Raw genomic sequence first — 17,751 nt, 5'->3', positions numbered from 1 at the left:
ACATTTTATAATTTTAAAAGCAGTTTCATTTCAAAGTAATAAAATGGATCAAGGTATTTCTCTATCGTTTAGTTTTTACAAAGAACACGTTAGTTTGTGCTCCCATTTTAGCTGATGGCCTTCACCATTTATCTGGTCAACCAAACCAGAACTATAAAGGTGATGCAAAATCTTCATCTCCAGACCCCATCAATCAACCACTAAATTAAGGGGAACCTACTTTTGAAACCACTTTTTCTTCAACTACCATAACATTTATATAATTTTAACCTAGCCTATGGCAGTTGTATTCTAACATACATTTCTACCTCTGGCTTTGACCCACTCCAATTCCTCCTCTATATTGCTATGAGTAATTTTTATATAAAACAAGTGTCCAGGGCTTAAATCTCTTTATTGATTTCAATTTCCTACAGAAAATTCAAATTCCTGCAATTAAGCCTCTTGTATATGTTTTTCCTGACTTTACTGCCTTCTGCTTTCCCCACTTAATCGCTCACATTATCTCTTTCAATCCTTAATTTCCAGCCATACTAATCTACTTGAATTTCTTCCAAGTATTTCATCTTTTGGAATATATGCCTTTTCATGTCCTATTCTTTTTCCTTAGAATGATCTTCATTTTGCTCACCTGACAAAAATCCATTTTTGCTCACTTTACCTTGAATTATTCCATTATTATAGTACTCTTCAAATAAACACTACTTTTTTGTTGACATTTTTTTCTTCATCTTTGTATACCCATATTTTCAGTATAGTGTCTGACACACAGTGCTCAAAAAATGGTGGTTGAATTCAACACACTAATATAGAGTGTTTCTAACGATGACTGAACTTCTTAGAGTTTAGGCATTTGGAAAACCATATCAGAGATAGAAAAGAATTAGGTTTTTTGGATTGTCTGTTGACAACCCAACCCAAGTGCCACTACTTCCACCCAAGTCTGGGAATCTTTTTCCACAGAATCCCCTTCCCTGTATGGTTTGAAGTTGGAGTTTGCCAACTAGAGGACCCCATAAATTACTTGGAAGGCAGCAGTGAAGCAGAAGCTATTGTTCTTAGGAGGTTGTGGGAATCAAACATGATGATTTTATTCATTGCGGTGCTTCCTTAGACCTCTCCATGAGCTCCTACTTTGAGGTTTCATGTGCATAACTTCATGAGCATCTGCAAGATTTTTCGCTAATGCCAATGCCAGTGATTCAGAATGAAATGATTAATAAGAGTTTCTCTGATCATCTAGCTGCAGTCTTCCAGAAAAATCTCCACCAGTTACACGCAAATTTGTATAAACCTTAACTCCCACACTAAACCGCTTATTCTTGTGATACCTGTAATGGGCTCAATCTTCCTGAGCAAAGCCAGACTAATATAGCTAGAAGTGGATCTAGGGGAAGAGAATCTTAAAGATAGGAATCTGGAATTGGTTCTATAATTTGGTTAGATTTAGAAACATTAATTGTCAGTCGTAAATAAGATATAGACCATGATATACAGTTGTAAAATAGTTTCTTAAATTATCACCTGGAGTCAGGTACCTATAGCATTGGGTGACCAAGTACCCACATAAAAAAAAATAAAAACTCCAACATTGTCATGATAATACAGAATATAAGGATGAGGCATGTCAGGGGTGGGGGGGGGGGGTTGACTACTTTAGTCACACCAGAAAAATTGGAACAAAGTAAATGATGGGATCAAGGCTTTAAATATCCATGTCAAGTCCTGGATAAAGAACCAGAAACATCTTTAATAACTATTCTGAAGGATTACCTGCTTCTTTTAGTTGCAGGTTTGAAATTTTTGAAAACCAAGCCCGAAATCTGAAACTGCAAGTGATTGAATTAAAATGTAAATCAAATTCATAACTTTTCAGGGTCTCTTGTGGTGTATCTATGACACTGATTGGGAAGGAATGGAATCCTAAAAGTTGGGATGGGTATATTTTCATAGATTCCAGTGAAGCTGAGGACCTTGAGCCTCCAAATTCCACTTAGGAACTTCCCTTGTCTGAGGAGGTTCACCTCTTCTTACTAAAGAAGCTGTAGCCTTGTAGGAGAATGCTGATTCTCATAAAGACGCACTTCATCACCTCTCATTGATTCTCAACCTTGAAAAAAATACCAAGTCTAACTCTGGAGGAGATACTATACACACCAAAAGAATTTTAATATTTTGACAATTTACATCAGTGGAAAGTGGGGAATATCTTTGGGAATGGATTCTAAAGCTGTTACTGTTACCAAACCAGGTTCATTTTTGCCCATCACCTGGGAAGTCAAACACCAAGATGATAAGATTGCAGTAGAGAGAGGGTTTAATCACAAGGCAGCCATGTGAGGAAACGGGAGAATGAGTCTCAAATCTGCTTCCCTAAAAATCGAGACTCAGGGATACTTATAGGGTAGGTGGGCAAGGGGGTCTGATATGTGGAGATACATGATTGGAGGTGAGGAAAGGTGAGGTAATTGATGATCTGTGTAAGTGTAGTCAGACTTCATGGCTCTTTATAGGATTCATGTTCACAAAATGGTGGTGTTAGCATGATTTGAGGGTGGAGTTTATAGCTTCTTGACATCAAAATGTCACTTAGACATCTATGCAGTTGATGGCTTGGCAGTCTCAATCAGCCTGAAGTGGACAAGGGGTTCTAATTCCTGAAAAACAGCTCAAACACCCATTTCTATGGTGATCCAGGCTCCAGGGAGAGGTTATCTACAGGAACTTGGTGGGAGTCAGCATATTGCTTAAAGAGCACAGTTAACAATGGGGGGTAAACAGTTAAAAGCTCTAATCAGAAACTGCAAAAAGGAAAAGAAACTTTAGTTCCTAGCTACCTAATCATCAATGGCTAACTGTTTGGCAGTTTCATTAGAACAGGAAGGAAGAAATACACTGTGGGATTCAGTTGGGATTATTTATATGAATCACTAACGAGTGATTTTGGGTTGAGTATGCTACTTTGACCATTTGGAAATAAGTCTAACAACTTGTTTGGTTGGTTGACAGTAACTGAGCCCCTGTGGTAGTCAAAATGAACTGGAGAAGGCAGTACCCAAAGGTTTATGGAGATGGGCATGGATTTATTTAGTTCTACTGCTCGCACGCACCCCCTTCTCCAAGTTTTTCAGAAATATGTTAATGAGGGGGAAGCAAGCAACCTTGAAAGACTTTTTAATGGCTATTCTTTGCATGCCCAGAATGACAGTGGGAGAGGCTATCAGTGGAACAGAGTCCCAGAAAACAATGGGGATCATAGGTATCCTGAAATGGCAGGAGCCACATGATGCAGTTAATTATTATTGACACTTAATTATCTGAGTCAATGTGGGCATGATTACCATAATGGGTAACAGGGGTGAAGCAGTAGTCAGATTGTTTGACCTGTGGAGATCTTTCTCTATAGCTAAATATTTATATCCCTGGCACTAATATAAGATGAACAGCCTAGTAAATCAAGTTTACTTGATTTATATAAGCAAAAACCATTAGGACTAGTGAATAGAGCCCTGATTTGCATTACTACCATAGAGTCATGGTCTTTATCCACTTCCCAAACTTGAGTGGTTCTGCAGACTCAGAATACCTTAAATGAAGAGGAGGCTTGATCTACTTAAAGAAGGATAGTGCTACACTGCCAAAAAAGTATACTGTAAATTATCCATTTAGCCTTTTCCAAAAGAACCTGCAGCCATTTACCAGCATGTTTACACTTTAGGGAAGAGAAATAACAAAACATCTTACAGATTACTAGATACTACCTCTGAATGAACACAAATTCTTGGGGCTACAAAACAGCACAATCATCCACTTTTCAGAAAAAGGACTTATGAGAGTCAGGTGATTAGTGCTGTTTAACCATCTACGAGGGTCCCTCAAACCACCCTGGGGTCATGTTCCTAGTTTTAAAATGAGAGTTGGAATAGATACACTCAGAAATATGGGCTTCCATTTAACAAGGTTGACCTGACTATATCATTGCTGAGTGCCCAACCTGCCAACAGTAGAGACAAACCATGAGCCCTTAGTACAACAGTATTCCACAGGGTGACCAGACAGCTATATGATGGCAGGTTAGTTATACTTCTTTCACGGAAGGGGTAATGATTTGTTCTTACTGGAATAGACAATTATGCTGCATTTGAACTTGCCTTCCCTGCTTAAAAAGTTTCCGCTGGCTTAGAGATCTTATTTCCCGATGGAGCAATGATTCCACAAGGAGATGAAACAAAAGTTCCATTAAACTAAAAGCTGAGAACAACACCCGGTCACTTTGGGCTCCTCCTGTCATGGAATTAATAGATAAAAAAGGGATGATTCCAATGACTGGTGTGATTGGGTTGCTAACACACAATGGTGGCAGAAAGGAGTAAGCCCAATGTGGTAGGTAGACTTCTAAGATGACCCCCAAAGATCCCCACCTTTTGATATTTATGCCCTTGCGCAATCCACTCCTTTTGAGTGTGGGCTTAACTGAGTGACAACCTTCTAACCAATAGAATACAGCAATGGATTTAGTTCTTCACAGGATGTGATGTTACTTCATGATTGGGTTACAAAATATTGTGACTTCTGTCTTGTTAGACTCTATTATGTTCTCAGCTTGCTTACTTTCTCAAAGTAAGCCATGTTTGCCATGTTTGCTTGTCAAGGAACTAAAGAAAGTCTCTAGGCAACAGTCAGTAAGGAATTGAGGCCCTCAGTCCAACAGCCCTTGAAGAACTCAATCTTGACTATAACCACGTGAGCTTGGAAATGGATCCTTCCCAACTGAGTCTCCAGATAGTTACATTCTAGTCAAAACATTCATTACAATCTGTGAGAGACGCTGAAGCATAGCATCTAATTACGCAATTCCAAGATTCCTAACCTGCAGAAACTATGAGATATTAAGTGTGTTGTTTTAACCTGCTAAGTTTTGTGGTAATTGGTTATGTAGCAATAGATAACCAGTACTCCAAGAATTCAGGACATCTCTTGGGCACCTTTTAATACTCTGGTGACAAAATTGAATGAAGAAAAACTACAACATAAGTAGGACTGCTAATGGCACAGAACGCACCTGGAATAAAGCTTTGGCTCATTGACTAGGCAAAGAACCACAGACAATTGAGGTACTTGCTGAACAAAGAGGATATGGAATTAGAGTAGACAAGGGAAGATATAACACAAGTTTATGACTATGTGACCACATGCAGAACTATGATAGTGATACATATTTTTTTGCTTTCACATATATTTATATATATTTACAGAAATGAATAGTTGCATTTTCTAAGTCAGAAGCATGATATGGTTATTATCATGATTTGAAATTATAAAAGGATTGTATGCATGCCAAGTTGACAAAAGAGTGGATTGTGTTATGTCAACTTGGTTAAGCTTGGAACTATGACTATCCAAGTTTGTCGTTGAAAGGACTTAGTATTAAGGCAGAAGGGAAATCATATTTTCCAGGGAGATCATGGGGATCTGACTCAGTGGCTTTGCTAAAGGGGCTAGTAACTTTCTCTGATCTCCAGGATACAGCCTTTTAGAGCATCATTCCCTCAGCAACTCCCACAGCTATGTAACACTTAATTCCTACATTAAATCCCTTATTTCTGTAGTACTTGTGACTGTTATCCTCACCAAACCCAAACCGATACACTCAGTAAATTCTATATAGCAGTATATCAGTGTTGTTTTTCTGCAGAGCTTTGATTTTTTTTTCAAATTATGACTTTAATGTGAGCTTGAAAGTAGGGAAGACATAGAAAGATGTATAAAGAAAAGGTTCATTTGCTCCATGACTCCTCCCCCATCGCATCTTCCTGGGCCAACCCATGTTAACAGCCTTCTGCATATCTTTCCCTATATTTCATCTTGCTTATTCAAACTTATACAAACATTTCCATGCATATAGAGGGAATTTTTTAAAATTCCCTTTGTTTGGTTGTTTATTTTGCCATAATAAAATCATACAATAAAAACAATTTGCAACCTTGGCAAAATCTTTTTGTAGATATAAGTATACATGGTTTTTCATTATATTCCAAAATTAGAATCATATTAAACAAACTTTTCTACATTCTGCTTTTCTCATTCATAAATACTTTATGGCAATCCTTTCAAGTCAACTGATATAGCTCTAATTCATTTGCTAATTTAAATGAGTGCAAAATATCCTATAGTTTGGCTATTTCATAATTTAAGCATGTTCCTAGCACTTGAGTGTTCCCTTTTTTAACAGTGATATGCCATCAACATCCATGTGCATACCTTGATTTGCTTTTATTGGTATGGGATATATATGAAACATTAAGTTGTCTAGAGCTAAAGGTTTGTGGACTTTTGGTTTCAATGATTGCTGCCAGGTTGTTTTCCAAAAAGGTTGCAACAATTCATATTTCTATGAGAATATATATAAGTACCCAAGTTTTTTACATTAATTTTTGTTTTGTTACTTTTGTTTGCATTTCCTTAACTATTAATTAATTTAATAAATTTTCATGAATTTATTGGCCAATTTGGTTTGCTATTTGTGAACTGAACACATTCCTACTGGTTTGGTTATCTTTATCTTGTCTATCAGTAAGATTGCTTTGTATTGTACAGAAATGCACCTTTTAGCTGTCATCTAGGCTGCAAATACACATTTCCAAAATCTATGTCTTCTTAAAATTGACTTTGTCTATGCTATCTTTTTCCTATACTGTTATATTTTATAAACTCAAATTTTTATTTTCAATCATACAGCTCCCAGTTTTAGCTCCCACATGCAAAGAGCTTGGAAGTGGTCACTCCCATCCTTACAACAAGAAAAAGCTAGACTAATTGAAAATCAACAATTTTCTTGAATTCATCAGAGAACTGGAGAGGCAGATAAAATCTGGAGAGACAGGTGCCTCAGGGAAGAACTAGCAACTGAAATCTGCTTACCTGGAGCAGAAGCTACTGGAGCAATAACGTGGTAGAAACACTAAAACATGATTTTGATAACTAGCTGGAGGCTGATTACGAATGAATGGAGGGTGAGAAACTCTAGGAGCAGCCACACTTCTGGGGACTTTTTCTCCTAGAATCCCACCAACTTCTTATGCTGAGGATTCCAGGAATGTTCCCTAGTGGCTCTGGCAGGGCGAGGGGAAGAGTAACCATTGTGAAACCAGCCCAGAGCCTTCTCCATAACATGCCTATTCTCCAGAGGCATTTTGCCTAAGCCCTGCTGGGGTAGGGGAATTCCTCCCACCCAGCTCCCTCCAGTCTTCCTGTCTCATCTAATTGAGGAGGGAAGATCTACAAGATAAACAGCAATCAGAGGGCACAGATTCAGGAAATAGAAGACAAGGAGAAAAAAAATATATACCACTGGAGAAACACCTGTGAATATCACATTCCTGAAACACGGGTCCACTAAAAGATTGAGATTTAACTGTAAGATTATAGAATACTCACCCTCCCCCCCAACTTACCACCACACCAACAGGGTTCCAGTATAATAACATTGGATTACAGGTAAAAGAGCTTCAATGCACAGACTCTCTGAGGAGGGGTACTTATGGAAGCCTGAAGTCAAAAGAAAAGATAGAAACAAGGACACTAGAGGATTTGGAAGTCTCTGGAACCTATAACTCCTAGCTATATTATCCCAACTGCTAGCTATATGAGCATAAATCCTTATACTAAAGGCCTATTTACTTCCTTTTCTATTACCCTATACAACATGTCCAGCTTTCAACAAAAACTGACAAGGCATGCCAAAAGGCAAGAAGAAATAGCATGAAGAGACAAAGTAAAGATCACAACCAGACTCAGATATGATACAGATGTTGGAATTGTTAGAAAGTTAAAAATAATGTTGATATTTTAAGGACTCTCATACAATAAGGAGAAAATATGTAAAACCATATGGGTGATGTAAGTGAGATGGAAAGTCTAAGAAAGAAGTAAACAGAAATGCTGCAAATCAAATCCATCAGAACAGAAATGAAGACGAATGCCTTCCATGCGTCTATCAATAGACCAGACATGATTCTGAGGAAAGAATTCATGAGCTTGAAGATAGAGAAATAGAAACTTCCCAAATGAAATTCAAAAAGAATAAGAAAATAAAAAAAAGAACAGAACATCCAAGAACTGTAGACGATGTCAAAAGATATGACATACACACAATTGGAATGCCAGAAGAAGAGAACACAGACCAGAAGAAATATTTGAAGCAATACTGGCTGAGAAGTTTCCAAAATTAAAGAAAAACACCAAACTGCAGATTGAGAAATCTCAAAGAACACAAAGCAGGATAAATACCAAAGAAAAACAAAAAAACTCTAAGTGTATCATATTCCAATTTCAGGAAACTAAAGACAAAGAGAAAATCTTGAAAAACCCCAAGGCATGGAGGGGACACCTTTCTTACCTACAGAGGAACGAAGGTAAGAATTACAGTGGACTTCTTGCCAGAAACGATACAAGCAGGATGAGAGCAGAGTGAAATACTTAGTGTTGAAAGAAAAAAAAAAAAACCAATTTAGAATCTACATCCAGAGAAATTATTCTTCAGAAGTAAAGGAGAATGAAATACTTTCAAAGACAAACAAAAACTGAGGGAATTCATCACCATCTGCCTTGAAAAAACATGAAAATTCTTCAGACAGAAGGAAATGTTATAGTCAGAAGTTTGCATCTGCACACACACACAAAAGATGAGCACCAGGGAAAGACAGAGGTAAATATCTTTTGTATTTATTTTTAATTAATATGAAAGATAACTCTTTGTTTAAAGTAAAATTAGTAACAATGTATTGAGTGATTATAGCATATGAATAAGTAAAATGAATGTGACAACAAGGTGACAAGGGATGAGAGTTACCTGCATTTCACCAGAAGCAGTATAATGCTATTTGAAGTAAGATTTAGATTAGTTTAAAATGTATATTGTAAACTCTAAAGCAACCACTAAAAACATATTTTTTAATAAAATTGATATGCTAAAAGAGGACATAAAGTGGAATCATATAAAATGCTCCATTAAAAGCAAAGAAGGCAGAAAAAGGGAGGAGGGGACAAAGAACAAAAGAAATAAATAGAAAACAAATATAAATATGGTAGATATTAATCCAACTACATCAATAATTATTTCAAATGTGAAGGGTCTAAATATACCAATTAAGAGACATTGTGAGAGTGGATAAAAAAACAAGACTCAACTATGTGTTGTCTACAAGAAATTCACTTTACAAATGAAGATTCATGTAGGTTCAAAGTAAAGGAATGGAGAAAAATATACCATGCTAACACAAATCAAAGGGAAGCTGGAATAGCCATCTTAATTTCAGATAATGCTGACTTCAGAAAAAGGGAGATTATCAGAGATAAAGGCATTACATAAAAATAGATATGCCAATTCTCCAGTAAAACATAACAATCCTATACATGCATGAACCTAAAAAATATATGAGGCATCGGCTGATGGAACTGCAAGGAGAAATAGACAAATACTTGTTTTTCGCTTTCCTGTTGTAGTTTCCTGTTAAGAATGCTTTCCAATTTAGATTAGGGAGTATATATGTAGATATTCTTCAAGTCTTGCACCAGGAGATTTTATGTATATAGTAGCATGCTGATAAATGTTTAACAACTGGCTCCAGGTAGAGGAGGAGTGGAAGCCCTGATCTGTAGCATTTGCTGATTTCAGTGACGTAAATTCTTCACTATTGCCAATCTCAAGTTACCAACACGACATTCCTGAATATGGAGTTGGGAAGAGATGTGCACAATTGACTCATGCAAGCTTTCATGTAACAGCCAAATTCCATGATGCTACTGAGTATCTAAGACTCTTTCCTTTTAAAAAAAAATTACTTTTTTCTTGAACTTAATTTTCAATATATGATGTGAGACAGCAGTTAAATTTTATTTTTATCTAAATGTATATCCAACTGTGCCAGCAGCATTTACTAAATAAGCCAATTTTTTTTACATTGAATTTAAATAGTACTTTTGCTGTGATAAAAAAAAAGTCATATATGCTATGAACCACTTCTGAATATTATTATGCTATTGTAATTTTTAATCTACTTGCTCTTGCCCAACATCATATTGATCTGATTACAGTAACTTTATAGTTTTGCTTTTTGAAAAGGCAAGGATCCCATTAGTGTTTATGATTTTTAGTTATCTTCAGGAATTTATGTTTATATTTATATGAATATTTATATCACTGTGAATTTTAAAATCGTATGATCCAATCATTACAAAATGAAGTTCTACATGTAACGTCATTAAATTCACACAGTGATTCAGATAAAAGTGACATTTTTATGACGGTATAAGTCTTTGTTGAAAAGTCTTTACTATATTTAATTAATTTAGTTCTAGTCTTATCTTAGAGTTCTTAGTAGACATCACTGCTGACCTTTAACAAAGAACTTTTCAGAATTGATCGGTATGATTGCGTTATTTTTCTCCAACAATCGTGGTGCGATCTTGAGATATGTTGACAGATTTCCTCTTATGATCCACCTTTGCATTGCTGGGTTTTCTTTGATAATATTTTTTACAACTATATTCATCAGATAGTTTTGCTTATCATTTTCTTTGGAGCAATACATATATTGTTTTTTATAGTAAAGTTATGCAGTCTTCATAAAGTAAATGAGAATTATTTATTTTCAGTGGTCTGACATAGTTTAAAGTAACATGGAATTTATCCTTAAAATTTAAATACAAATTAGGCATGAATCCTCCTGTCCTATTGTGTCATTTTAATGGTAATCTTTAATCATTTTCTTTTATGTTTATTCATTTAGTCAAGTTTTTCTTTCTTTGTAAGTTGTTTGATCATATCCTGTAGTTTTTTTAAATGACTTGCCATAGAATTGCATAGTCTCTTACAATCTACTAATATTCAATATTTGTGAGTTTTTTCATTGCTTATCAAGTATATTTTTACTCCCTTGCTTTTTAAAAATTCTTTCTTAATCAGCCTAAAGTGGTATTTAACACTTTGACTTTTCTTCCCAAAGATCCAATTTGGGATTTACTTATTCATTATATGATCATTTCTCTTTGCTTTTTTGTTTATATTTCATTAATGTAAGCTTTTGTATTTATTAATTCCCTCTTCCTCTTTCTTAACGTTTATTTTGTTATGAAATTTCCAACTGTTTGAGATAAATAGTAATATTATTTATTTTTAGTCTGATGAAGGCATGTAAGCTTATTAATTTTCTTTTGATTAAAAGTTTTCCTTTGTGCCCTATAATTTGTGATGAAATATTTTCTTTTTATTGCTTTTTTGCTTGTAAGTAATTTCATTTTTTTTATTATCTCTGATCCACAGGTTATCTGGAAGTGTATTTCTCAACTTCTAAGAAATTAACATTTTTATCATCACCATTTACTTAATTTCGTTATTTTAAATTTTATTAGATTTGAAAAGAAATTGTAGCATTATTTTTATTTTTCTAAGAATCTAGTTTTGTAATCATTCATGGATTTATACAAATGTATATTATCATTTCATATAGAAGTGTATATTTATATAAACTTTGCCTCTTATGTAATATACATGATTATGTAGTATACAGACAGTCCCCAACTTAACAATGGTTCAACTTAATGATTTTTTGAATTTACAATGATATGAAAGCAGTGCACGTTCAGTAGCAACTATATGCCAAATTTTGAATTTTGATGTTTTCCCAGGCTAGTGATATGTGATACAATACTCTCTGGTGATGCTGGGCAGTGGCAATGAGCCGCAGCTGCCAGTCAGCCATGTAATCACAAGGGCAAACAACCGATACACTTACAACCATTCTGTAGCCATAAAACCATTCTGTTTTTCACTTTCAGCACAGTATTCAATAAACTACGAGATATTTAACACTTTACTATAAAATACGCTTTGTGTTAGATGATTTTATTCACTAAATTACATGAGATATTCAACACTTTATTATAAAACAGGCACTGTGTTAGATGATTTTGCCCAACTGTAGGCTAATGTAAAGTGTTCTGAGCATGTTTTAGGTAGGCTAGGCTAAACTGTGATGTTTGGCAGGTTAGGTGGATTAAATGCATTTTCAGCATATGATACTTTCAACTTAAAACAGATTTATCCGGACCTAACCCCATCGTAAATTGAGGAGGATCCATATGTATAAATATCCACTATTTCATTCAATTATTCTTTGCCTTTACTGATTTTTGTATAAGTATTTCTAACTGTAAAAGGAGTATATTAAAATTTCTCATCATAATTTTACTTAGCAAGACGATCTTTCAGTCAAATTAGTTTTATTCTTTATATAAGCTCTAATGTTTAGAAATCCAGGATTGTGTTTGTTATATCCTCTTCATAAACCATTGTTTTTATTGTTACCTACTATCCTCTTTATATTGTTTAGTGTTCTTAAAGCCCACATTGTCTAACATTAATATTGCTATGACTACTTTCTTTTTATTTGCAGTTATCTGATATCTCTTTCTCGATTTTTTTTCTTCAGCCTTTCTTTATCACTATTCTTTTAAGTGTATTTCTTCTGAAGTGTGTATTGCTGGGTTTTGTGTTCTAATCCAAACCGAATCTCTGACTGAAGGGGATTTAAAGCCATTCACATTTAGTATAATATCTGATATACTTGGTTTTATTTCTTCTGTTTCATCTATGTTGACTATCATCTTTCATGGTTTCCTATTTTACTGATTCATATTTTAAGTTGGCATGATCAAGTCGCTATTCATTCCATTTATCCCCATGTTAAATTTCTTCTTTACTTCTCTCTCCAACCAAGAAAATAGGATCCTAATGGAACACATAATTGAGCACTTATTCTCAACCATCATATGAAAATAAAGCACTCCCCGTTTATCCTCCAACAATGTGCCTTCCCCCATGCGCAAAAGATGAAACTTGCAAAGTACCTTTACTTTTTCCACTCTAAAATTGTTTTTAGAAAATATTTTTACTTCATCAATTGCCTCTCTCACTTCAGCTTATAGGCTTCACCAAAATCCTCTAGTCCTTTTTGTTCTAGATAATGTATACGTTTCTCATTTGCTGTATAATTATTTAACATTATCCATCTATTTATCATTTATCTACACTTAAGAAGACATTCACTGCTCATTACTGTTCCTTTTTCTCTTTATCATCCCCTCTCTTGAGGTCTCCCTTGGAATTTATTTGTCATTTGGTTAGAATCTTTTCACAAGTATTTTCCTCATATAGGGTATGTGGTTGATATAATTTTTGAATATTGCGTATTAACAAGTATCCTTCTTTCTCCTTAACAGGTGAATGTTATCTTAACTAGAACAGTGGATCTTATGTTTTAAACCTTCTCGTGAAAGAGTCTAGTAGCTGTTATTCTGTGGTCTCCTAATTTGTAATGTACAAATGAGAAGTTTGATTCCAGTCTGATTCTCTTTGTAGGTAACTTATTATTTATATCTGGAGGCAATTTTCTTTTTATTCTTGGAATTCTGAAATTTTACCAGGATATGTCTGGTAAATTCCCCAATAATCGTGTCTGCAACTAAAATTTGTATATGGGGTTCTTCTTCAGCAGAGATATTTCTTTAATCATTTGTTTAGTTATTGCCTCCCCTTATCATTTTCCTCCTTCTTTTTGACCCCCACATGGATATGTCTTCCTTGACTTTTAAATTTCAGCTCACATTTTCTTGGAAATAGTCTGTTTGTAAGACACATCCTTACCATATCTTTGGGTCTCTTTCCCCTCCTCAGCACTCCCCAATGGGCTTGGATAGGAATGAAGGGACAGGAAAGGTGGGAAAAGATGACACATACTGGAAACTGGCTTTCAGGTATTGTGAGGAACATCCATGTGTTCTTGTTGAGAGGTCCTTCCAATTGCTCTCTTCTGTGAAGTTGGAGATAAGCTCCAGTTGGACCACTTCTCCCTCAGCTGGTGGTATAGCTCACCACATCTTTCTCAGGGGATATCCTCATCCAGCCCAGCGATCAGCTCTCTAAAATTACACACCTCTGAAATGAATCAAACTCAGCTTCTTTCTGCAGTGTCTACTTGACTCATGGAGAATATCTATATTCTTACCACATCAAGCAGTAGGAAGGCTGCCTGCTCCACAGCTGACCCCAGCCTAGACCTGCTGTCTGTCTCCAATTTTCTTCTCCAGTCCTACTCCCTACTTCCGCTAAGATATGCACAGGAAAAAAAAAAAAAAAACTCCCAGAAAATTTGCTGCATAAGCAGACATCCAAGTAAGAAATGAGATACCAGTCTCCTCTTCTTATAGACACTTCTAATCTTATAGACACTTATAGAGCCTTCCTCATTTAGTTGGATGGGAGTTGTTATGGAAGAAGTTATTGAGTGAGCCACACGGATGGGGAGGGGAAGGAAAAGCCTCCTAAGCCAAATATTTATCTACACTACTGATTCATGCCTCCCAGCTCTTTTCTATTTCTAGAAGCTAGGGGTAGGAGTACCATTTGAAGGTAATATAGGGATTTGGCTTAATTAAAAGCTTTGAAGGGATATATGTACCCAATTATTTAGTACTTAATTTGGGGGTACCATTGTCCAGGAGAAGTCCTATTAAACATCGAATTCTACTGCTCAGCTTCTGTTATTTTAAGGTTGAGACTAGTATGTCTTCTGTCAAATATACGTAAGCCTTTCAGCTATCTACAAATAATAGTGTTCCAGCACTTGCACTGTTTCTTTATTCCCTTGTTTGTTTGAATGTCAAAAAATTAAAACAAAATGTGGGACAACAACTAAAGTTTTAGTAGAAAGTTTTCCCTACCCTGAAATTATATTACAGGCTCAAGAAAAATTAGCAAAGGCAAAAATGGTGAACCTTTACTCATACAGCTAATCTCTGGGCCCCAATTTACTTACTCTACCAAAGACAGGTGCTCTTCTCCAACAAAGATCATGTTATCAGCATTGTAAAATAATTTGGAGGATATGCATTTTCAGTAATCACAATTCTGAGTTATTCATCAAACTCATTCATTATTCCTAGCCCAAGAGTGTTGTGTCTAATTTTCAAACGCTGCTGCTATCACTCAGAGAATCATCACAGTGCAGTCTCAAATTTGTGAACAAAAATCGTCTGTCTTTTCAATGAGTTTTAGGTCATAGCAGGAAAGACCTAATTGTTGTACTGTGAAGTGTTGTACTGTGAAGCATTCCTAGGCTTCTGCCTCAGGCATTTACCGACTGTGGTAGTACAGCAACTTTATTTCCTTAGCTCTAGTAAATATAAGAGAATCGTTGAGTGTTCAGAGGAGATAGGAGTTCAAAAAATACTTCTATGACTTGAAAACAAAGTTCTTTTTTTATGTTTCTGTCTAAAACATCTAAAGATGTGATTTTCACATTTAGATAATTTGTCTACTTAGAATTATTGTGAGTGTCAAGGTTTATATGTGCATATGTGTGAGCTATGAGGTAGAAATGTAATATTATTGTTTCATATGTTCAGCTACTTTTCTCAACATGGTTTCTTGAATAATCCATTTCTCCCCAATGATCTACAATGATACCACATCATATATTAAATTTGCATATATGCATAGATTTATTCCTGGTTTCTTTGTTCTGTTCTACATGGTCAATTTGTCTTGATTATCATAGCTTCATAATAAGTTTTAATTTCTGGTTCAAGTAAGCTTGTGTTTTTCTCCTCAGAATTGTCATTATTGGTCCTACTCTTCCATATACACTTTATATCAGATTTTATATGTTTCAAGAAAACTAGCAGGACTTTTATTGTCAACACATTGAATATATATAAATTATTGTGAGAAGAATTAGCAATTATTTGCAGTTTTGTTATCAAGGCTATGCAATTAAGTTGATTCTCAACATAATTGCCTTGCAGTGGGTGAACGTGGTCAAAATGATAGACAGTTTTTAAAATTTAGTGAGACTTGCTTTTATGGACTGGTCTTTCCTTATTGCTGGGAATAAAGTTTTATATTTATTGATTAGATGCATCTCATTCCTGTGTTATTCAAATTTTCTATATCCTTGCTAATATTTTCCTGATTGTTCTATCAATTCCTTAGTGAGATATAGTAAAAGTTCCCATTACAGTGATACATTTGCCCATTTTTTTCTTGTAATCCTTTCATTTTTTGCTCATTATATATTTATTAGTAGTGTTATAGCTTACTGATGAATTTATAATTTAGTACTACTTAATAGTACCTTCTTTATAACGAATAATGCCTTTTCTTGTCTTAAAGTCTATTTCCTTTAAAATTTATGCAGATATAATAACTTTCTATTGATTAATATTTTCTCGTATATCTTTATCTATACATTTACTTCCAACCCTCTGTGGCCTAAGATTTTAGTTTTATTTCTTGTAAAGCATATAAAATTAGATTTCATTGTGTACCTCTTCTGGCAATCTCTCTCAATTAAGTATTTTAATTCATTTATATTTATTATTAGTAGTAATATACAGTCATGTATCACTTAATGAGGGGGAATCATTCTGAGAAATAGGTGATTAGGTGATTTCATTGTTGTGCGAACACCATAGTACTTACTGGGTGCTTACACAAACCTAGATGGTATAGCCAACTACACACCTAGGCTATGTGGTACTCTTCTTATGGGACCAACATCATAGAGCTGGTCCACTGTTGACCAAAATGTTGTTATGTGGCACATGACTGTAGTTACATTTGATTCTGCTTATATCTATATCATTATGGATCCATTCGATTTTTCCAGTCGTGCTTATTTTTCATTCTATTCCCCACACTTAGATCAATAAAGTTTACTAAATCTATTATTTTTAAATTTTCTTTTATCTTTCTGTGTGTTTGATAGTTATACCCTTTAACCCAGGTAAGCACATTACAGCCCATAGGTCAAATCTGGCCTGCTACCTGTTTTCGTAAATAAAGTTTTATTGGAACACAGCCATGTTCATTTCTTTACATATTGTCTGTGGCTGTTTTCATGCCATAATAGCACAGTTAGGCGGTTATTACAAAGACCATATATCCTGCAAAGTTTGAAATATTTACTGTTTTTACAGAAAAGCCTGCTGACCCCTGCTCTCATTTATTATTTTTTGCAGGCACACTTAAAACTTTAACTTGCATGCTTTATGTAAAATCCAAAGTTAATCAATATCTCCACCTTCCTCCAAACAATACTGGGTTTGGAGAAAACGAAATTAGTCCAATTAACTCTCTCCTGTCTTACATGTTATTTTGGGGCAATGTTGTAGTTCTTTCTTGTTTTTATTAACATTTCAAAACTGTTATTTGAAACAACCAATGTTTGTTTATATTTTTTCATAATGCTAATTTTATTGTTAACAGTAATTTTACTGCTTCACTAATTTCATTCCACATCTTTATGAATTTCGTTCCTTATAGCATCTCACATCTTACTTTTGGGATCATTTTCTTTTTTCTGAAGTATACACTACGGATTCTTTCTGTTTATTTATTTATTTATTTATTTACTTTTTGAGGAAGGTTAGCCCTGAGCTAACTGCTGCCAATCCGCCTCTTCTTGGTGAGGAAGACTGGCCCTGAGCTAACATCCGTGCCCATCTTCCTCTCCTTTATATGTGGGATGCCTACCACAGCATAGCTTGCCAAGCGGTGCCAAGTCCACACCCAGGATCTGAACCAGCGAACCCCGGGCTGCTGAAGCTGAACGGGCGCACTTAAGTGCTGCGCCACCCGGCCGGCCCCCTGCAGATTCTATTGCTAGTATATTCTTTCATTTTTATTTTTCT

The sequence above is a fragment of the Equus asinus genome, chromosome 1 (genome assembly GCF_041296235.1).
Source record: "Equus asinus isolate D_3611 breed Donkey chromosome 1, EquAss-T2T_v2, whole genome shotgun sequence".
NCBI lineage: Eukaryota > Metazoa > Chordata > Mammalia > Perissodactyla > Equidae > Equus > Equus asinus.
Note: the sequence above shows the minus strand (reverse complement) of the source record.